Source organism: Apteryx rowi, unplaced genomic scaffold, assembly GCF_003343035.1.
Source record: "Apteryx rowi isolate R43461 unplaced genomic scaffold, aptRow1 scaffold_799, whole genome shotgun sequence".
NCBI lineage: Eukaryota > Metazoa > Chordata > Aves > Apterygiformes > Apterygidae > Apteryx > Apteryx rowi.
Window position 1 is genome coordinate 50,735 of NW_020451092.1, and position 7,707 is coordinate 58,441.

At 38.1% G+C, this 7,707-nt stretch overlaps 2 long non-coding RNA genes across 4 annotated transcripts; both read left to right on the plus strand.

Moving 5' to 3' along the window:
• Positions 1 to 379: 379 nt before the first annotated feature.
• On the plus strand, positions 380 to 3,984 carry LOC112977055. 3 transcript variants are annotated; one of them, XR_003257294.1, is made up of 4 exons: positions 383 to 419; positions 1,548 to 1,717; positions 2,215 to 2,337; positions 3,241 to 3,984. It is a non-coding gene; the product is annotated as an uncharacterized LOC112977055 (long non-coding RNA). The 3 variants fall into 3 exon arrangements; XR_003257295.1 differs by having other exon boundaries at positions 385 to 419; positions 1,654 to 1,717; XR_003257293.1 differs by lacking the exon at positions 1,548 to 1,717 and having other exon boundaries at positions 380 to 419.
• A 352-nt stretch (positions 3,985 to 4,336) lies between these two features.
• On the plus strand, positions 4,337 to 6,377 carry LOC112977056. Its single transcript, XR_003257296.1, has 3 exons — positions 4,337 to 5,192; positions 5,461 to 5,506; positions 6,261 to 6,377. It is a non-coding gene; the product is annotated as an uncharacterized LOC112977056 (long non-coding RNA).
• The last annotated feature ends 1,330 nt before the right edge of the window (positions 6,378 to 7,707 follow it).

Below are 7,707 nucleotides of genomic sequence, written 5' to 3' on the forward strand. Positions count from 1 at the left end.
AACAGGACTGAAGTTTGTCAATTGATATGCAGAAGAACCGATAGYACAAGAGCTGACCTGCACAAAGCTGCTGAACAGAGGACTTAACAGGACTAAAGTCGTCTACCAACCGATATGCGCAAGGACTGACATGCGCAAGGCTGCGGAATGGCAGCATTAACAAGMCTGAAGAGGTCTGCCACCTGGAATCCGCACGGACCCCCGGGGAGGGGAGAAGCAATACGGAGGTGTTGTGGTCTTGCCTCGCTAGCAGGGTCCTCCCAAGCAGACAAACAGACAGTCCTGTGATTGYGAAACTCGCAAAAAGTCAGCAAAAGCAGTGTTTGCCCAGAGTCCCAGCCGTGTAAAAAGAGACTTGGGAGCTAGGAGAGTTTGAGCAGGGATGGGAACGTGACCTGATCATCCTCTCCGGCTGGACCGTGAGTATYCCCCCCCTCCCCTTTTCCTGGGACGCTGGGTTAAGGTAACTCCTCGAGGTTGAGAGCCCTCCCACTAGGAGAGTGAACAAGAAAGCTTTCAAGCAGGGGGAAGCAGTCCTTCCAATTAATAACGCAGTAATCGATGGTTTCGGGTTATCCTTTCTAAATTAGTAACTGATGGTTTTGTGTTATCCTTCCTAAATTAGTAATCGCATTATTTTAATGGATGTTACTAATCCAAGAACTTGTGTGAGGAAATAAACATCTTTTTTATTATTATTAYATTACTGTCTCAGTCGTTGCTATTGAAACTTCACAGCATGACAGYGTGACAGCTGGAACACTGCACTGTACAGAATTCCAGCATTTTTTTACATGACTTTGTCCAAGTTCTCTTTTCATCACAGATGTCAATAAGAGAAAGATTTGGTAAAAATGTTCAAGGGTTTAACACTCCTGAATGGGAGTAGAGAGAGTTTGAAGACTGGGCCATTTTCTTTAGGAAATATAAGTCCATTCCTTTGTGATCAAATTTTTTTTTCAGCTAACTAACAGATTAAGGAGTGACTGTGAAGCTGCAAAAAATAAAGTTAAAGTAGTCTGCTTGCATTTCATGTTACTGTGTACCTTTTGCAAGTTTAAAACACCAGCAATCTGTTATGAGGCTTGCTAGAAGGACTTATTTGTCTGATTAGATGTAGCCAGACAGTGTATGTGCTCATGAACATGTCTGCATATAGGAAAATCCTCCTCAAAACTCACTGTGAAGCACTTTATTCATTAGCAATTCTATCTATGTTGTATAGCTCACCAAACCCATGTTGACACAACTTCATGTCACAATCTACAACTAAAGAAACATGTTAAGAATGATACAGAAAAGCAATTTAAACGATATTTTTTTTTGCCCTTCTGCAAAATGCCTAGACTACTATAGTAGTCTACTAGTGCCTAGACTACTATAAATCTAACTGCATTTAAATGTATGTTTACTATATTTTAAAATGCCATGTTTTAAAACTAAATGTTAGTCTTTTTCTGGGTGATAATATCTATTAGAAAGCCAGGGATTTTTTATTTCCAAAACCTTGATTCTGAACCCAGCAYGCTGGGTTTACTGATTTACAGACATGCCATTTTTGAACTTTCCAGTCTGGGGATATATGCAGTTCAGGAGAAGAAGGACAAAATGATTCTCTGGAAAGCAGAACCAATTTTAGAATTACGTCCCTAGGGACCTCAGACTGGATGGTGGGGGAGAAGTTAGAGTGCTGGAATGGTCCCAAGGCTATGCATGGGTGAGAAGAATTTTTGTTTTACCCTCTGCTTATGGCCTAGTGTCAACTTCACTGACAGAACCCCTGTTCTTCTTGCAGCTGTATTAACAGCGTATGGAGTCAATGCCATTCTGTCTGGTTTCTGCGCTAGTAGGGCACACACATCAATCTATTTCTTCAGTTTTTCCTGTCCTCTAGACAGCTAGACATGTTTCTTACACTATTTTCAATGACTTTTTGCTAGTACAGCTTTAAATGGTTCACTGAATTTTCTCAGCTTATTGTTCCATAGACTACAACAGCAAAAATTAAGGACTTTATAAAAAAGTTACATTTCTTTATACTTGAGTCCCCTAACCTTTCTTTCTCTACCAAGTCATTTGTTTTTCTTACTTCAGCTTTCTAACACCTTGCCCTGCAGACAGCCCCTTGTACAAAGCTTCTTCCTTCAGTACCTACAGTCTTTACTTCAGCTAAGCATGTTAATTATCTCCTCTRCTGATATAATTGTTTCCCAGATAGATCCAAACATTTCAGACTAATTGCTCTGTGGAGAGTGGGGAAAATGAAGAAACAAAGAGGATGTTGTCATGCACCTAGCTGGACAGAAAGCCTCATGATTAACAAGCATGGGATCAGAGGTACCTGGCTGATGTGTCTTGGCAATGACTTGTTTGTGCAGGCATGGGGTTAGTTAAAGAAGGTCATGTCTAACCCCAAAGACTATATAAAAGTTCTTTACTAGGAAATGCTGGCTGATAACAACTCAGCACGATCACAGGAGCTGTAAAAGGAACCCTGCTGTTGCAGTGGCTTGCTGTGCAAAATCCCGCTAAGAACCAGAAATATTTCTTGTACTGAGGATGCACTTAGCAATATCTTTGCTCGTTGAACCAGTAACAATATCTGACCTGTATATATGTATTCATCTGACATTGTATAAAATATTGCCAAGGGGAGAGTAGAGAATGTTGTCAATAATGACACTTTTCAAGCTGCTGTAATGATGCTGGCTTAATTTTTAAGACAACTTCTTTTCTAGACATTTACAATGATATGGTACCCTTTTACAAGCCATACACAATTTGTTTGCTGAGCAGATAATCTGGTATTGTTAAAATTTATTTAATGTATGAACCTCAAACATAAAAAACAACTATTATCAGTCATAGAAGACTTTACTCAGGATGACATTTCTGATCAAAGCAATGATATTAATAATACCTAGCTGGCGCACTGGAGACCACAACATTGAATATTGGTTTGGCTATAATCACAAATATATTCAGAAGGGCTGGAAGCTAATATCAAATGCTGGCTAAGTGTTTAAGTGGGGATGTCCTTGAGTCTCATGACTTTTCTGAGAGGAAATCTAAAGCACTAAATCTTGGTCACTTCAACAGAACTGGGATATGCAGAACAAACTCCTGTCAGTGCTGAATAGTGTGCTGACTTGCATAAACCCTTGAGGTATGAACGTAAGAATCTGATAAGAAGAATATATTCCATACAATTCCCTTGCTGTAATTTTCTTCCTTCCACAGAAGAACTGCCCTTCTGATTGGAGGCCCCAAATCAGATAAGCAGAAGAACTTTATGAAAAGTAAAGTCCAAGGAAGCAACAAATTGCTGGATGAAGCTTTCTTAATTTTAGGCAAGCAGAAAGGTTGTTCACTGCCTACACGACAGAAAACTTGGATCCTACTCTTGCTTAACCATACATTCTTTGTATGACCTTGCATGAGTAACTCAGCCTCAGCCTTTCCACCTGATACATAATTTCCACCAAGATACATAATACGTGTCCACAGCTGAGGAATCTTGTGAGGCTAAAATCATTCCCATGTTCTCAGGATTTCTGAATACCTTTGTACACCATTTAATGTAATGTCTTACTTCAAACTCTAGGTTGGTAATTTCAATTCTTTCTTTTATAAATTTTAATTAATCATTATCTGTCTCCTTTTTGCATAATAAAGTGTAATTTTGTTGTAAAAATCCAGTTTTCAAACAAAATTTTTATGCAAAATTACAAAAAATATGTTTTCAATAATTAGTTCTCTCTACACATGTTCCTACTGCTTGGGTGGATAATTTTATCTTGTTTTAGAAGCCCAGAGGGGTTTATCACACAGCTACAAGCAGGAGTCTATGTTTTTACTTTTAGGATAGCAAAACTTCTGTTAAAACTTGATTAATATTCAAAAACACACAGGAAGATGTAAAATATTTTCTTAATGGCTTGTTAGAATCTACTAAGAAAATAAAAGTGTTTTCAAAAAYGCTTATTTATGCCTCTTTTTACATGAGTTTTCTCCCTTTCCCTCTTCCCCACTGATTCTAGTAATTGTAAGGGACTCACTGTATCATTTCCCAACAGATCAGAAAGGTAACATTTTAAACACATTTTGCAGTGTTATAAACGAATACACAAGTCAAAGTAATCATTAGTCAGGCCCAAAGCGATGTTTGCTTCAAACACAACAAGACTGTAAGATCATTATAAGAAATGCTGACAGAACTAAAACTCCCGTGGGACAGAAGCCAATGGGTTAAACAGACATACATAAGATCTGTAAATTCAGTTAGCAAACATACTAGGAAAAGGCTAGAAACCATTGCCTGTGTAATTTGCTTGCTACTGTTAAACTCAGCTGTTCTTTTATTACTTTAYTGGTTTCTTTTATGTAGAGCTAACTTCACTTAGTTCATCTGCTCTAATCAATACTTACTCCGTATTTTAAACAACTTTTATTAATTAAAACACAAACGCCTTCCCAACACACTCCAATGCAACTAAATAATGAAAATAGAATATCAAATTGAACTTCCATCACATTTATTTCTAAAGGGAAATACGTGCAACATAGTAAACAGTAAATAGGTATTTCTGATTGATTTTAATCTTCACAATTACACCACTACCTCAGGTCTAAAAACCACAATGTTTCATGCAAGAATTTGTTTCTGGGCTTCTATCTGCTTCTTGTGACATAACTTAACCAGAGGCAAGAAGTTAAAAATGATCACTGACATTGATTTATCTTTTATTTGTGTCTGTGAAAGTGAGCTGTAGGAACAGATTTTCACTTTTGTCACCTTGTGTCACAGCTTCAGTGTTAACTAAACATTTTGTTTTTCGTTTTCTTAATTATTTGGAGGAAGTAGATAACAGAATTTGTACTTAAGTTTCAGAAGCCATTATTTTTTTCAGTTCTGAGCCATCTATCATGGGGTAGCCAGTTACTTTCTGAGTGTCTTAGAATAGTTTTTCCAGTATTAAGACTACTGAAAGTAAAGAAAGAAATGGAACATCTGTTTTCTTGGAATCAAGATGTTTAAAATGGATTTAAATCATTTCTGTTTTTCTGGTATATAACACTTTGGGCCTGTATCTCATTAAACTGAGACCTTTTTCTCTCCACTGGCAGTCTACAAAATATTAACAGACCAGGAGAATTCTGCACTGGCAGAAGTGGCTCTTTGAGAGCAAAGAGTAAGTATTCAGCTTTGGCCTTTCTAACCAGGATAAAATATTTAGGTTTGATCTTGCCCCAGCTCTGAGGGTGTGACTATGGTGTAGAGCACTGTACCCTTCTTTCCAAGGACATACAAGGCAATGGATAAATCAGGAAAATATTGAGGCTGCTTTGTACTTAATGTGAGTGCACACTAGGATCTGGGTAGCCCCAGAATTTCTTAGTCTAATTACATGTGACTATGGTTAAAATTTTGCTTTAAACCTTATCTCCTCTCCTTTCTAGACCAGGAGTAAAGCAAATAAGAGGGAAGTTTCCCAAATGTGGTGAGGTAAGGGGAAAAATCTTAGAACAAACTCTTCTCTGTTTATATAAACAGTAGTTATTTGCCAATGTACCAGGAGCATTGGTGTCATTTCAATTTAAAAGTATCTGAGACCTCCATTCCAGTGCAGAATCAGGCCCAATATATCCAGTGATATAAATACCAACAAATTTTATGCTAAACATAAAAATGAAAACTTAATTCTCCACAAGTCGGTCATCTTAGAATAGGACCACAATCACATAGTCTCTAATATACTCATTTCTTTTTATTCAGTTTATATAGAAAAGATTTGTAAATAAACTGTACTGTGCATTGGTCAGATTAATGACTACTCACAGAAGAAATATTTCAATAGCTTTTAAAATTGTGATGGTTAAAGTGTCTTCTAGAAAATACTGATTTAAAAGTTGTGATTTAATTGAGGAAAGTCTTATTTTTATGCACTTAAACAAGAGTATTTTTCCTTTCCATTTCATTTGCTTGGGTTTGGTTAGTTTTTGGTTGTTTGCTTTTGACTAAAGGGGTTTTTTTTGTTGTTGTTTTTTTTAATAAAAGTCACTGAAAATAGCAATAAAAACTAACTGGAACATATATGTCCTTACTACTCTTTCTCTTTTTTAATGTATTTTGAGGGGAGGAGACAACCATAGTTCCCTTTTCTCATTTTTTCTTTAACTGTTTCCTTTTAGTCTTTTTTCAGGTTTGCTTTTCCTATCTGTTTAGGTTTTCCTAACATGACTGTTGGTATGGTTTGTAGGTGTGCCAGGGAGCAACAGGAACAGGGCTGCTCTGCAAGGGAGGATAAGCCAGGAGCCAAAGGTGACCACAGCATGGGCAGTGCCCTCACCAACAGGTGCAGCACCCCAGGGCCTGAACAGGGTGAGCAGAGCCAGGTGCTGGTAGCAGGGTCCATCATCAGCCCCAGGCAGGCAAGCGATGAACCAGGCCCAGGGTCCAGTCAGGAGCAGCAGGAGATGGGGCCAGAGACAGAGCCAAGCACCAGCACACCTGTGATATAGCTCATATGAGAACTGGGTGCCCAGGCCTCAGCCCCACTGGGCAGAGGGTGGCAGGGGGACCCCAGGTGAGGCTGTTCAGAGCAGTTAAGCCTATGGGTGCACCCTGACAAAATATTTTTCCCTCTTTACTACATGTCCAATTGTTTGTGTTTTCTAGTTCTTTTCATACATATGGTCTGCATTCCTTTCCTCTTGGTTTTATTTACTTTTAAACCAGCTAAATAGAAATTCTGTTGATTTCTTTTCTTTACATACATGCCTTCTGAGTATTTTTCTTGTGTGTCCTGCTATGCATAAGATGCATTTACCTCTATCAGTACCTAGTTCACTGCATAGTTTATCTAAAAGCTCTTAGTTAGTTTTTTTAGTAAATAGAAAATCATTCACATACTAATAGTACTCCATTAAAGAACCCTTTATTATATGGTTTGTCCTTAAGCACTAGTTGGTCCTGCTGCAGTTTATATATATGACTAGGAACATAATGGAATGTTTCAGCACCAGGAAATATATCTCCTGATACAGACATACAAGTGGAAAACATTAAGTTCATGCTTTGTTCCAGAATCCTTCCCAGCTGGATTAGGCTGTAGTGCTCAGAATCCAGGTGCCATCTCATTCAATATCTACTGAAATCACAACAGAGTATCCGATTGACCTGTATCTTTCCACAGTACACACTTATCTATTTGTATATATGCTTTTCTGATGCACTTGAGAAATATAGTTCCTACCAGTTGCCATGGTTGCCRCCTGCAATCTTAATAAACTTTTTAAAAGTGTTTTGAAGAGTGCACAGAAATACCATCCTGGGCAGGCTGCCAGTTGGAAGGATATTATAAAATACTGCACTTGCTCACAAGGGGTTTCCCACAACATCTATCCAGCTGGCAGCCTGCCCTGCTAGACAGGAGCCTCAAGGAAGGCAACACTGTACCTGTTGCTGGAAGATTTAATCTCACAGTGGGGGTGGGAATGCCCCAGGAAGAGTTTTTAAAAATTTCTTCAAGCCTAGACATTTATGTGGGTTTACTTCATTTACAGCATCTTATTTTTGACAGACATCTGCCTGTTTTAAAAACAGTATTGTGTGAACTGAAATTTTCTGTTTTATAGACATCTCAAAGATTACTGCAAGACTGTCACATAGGGTTTGGGAACTCTAAACCTGATGCTGCTAGAATA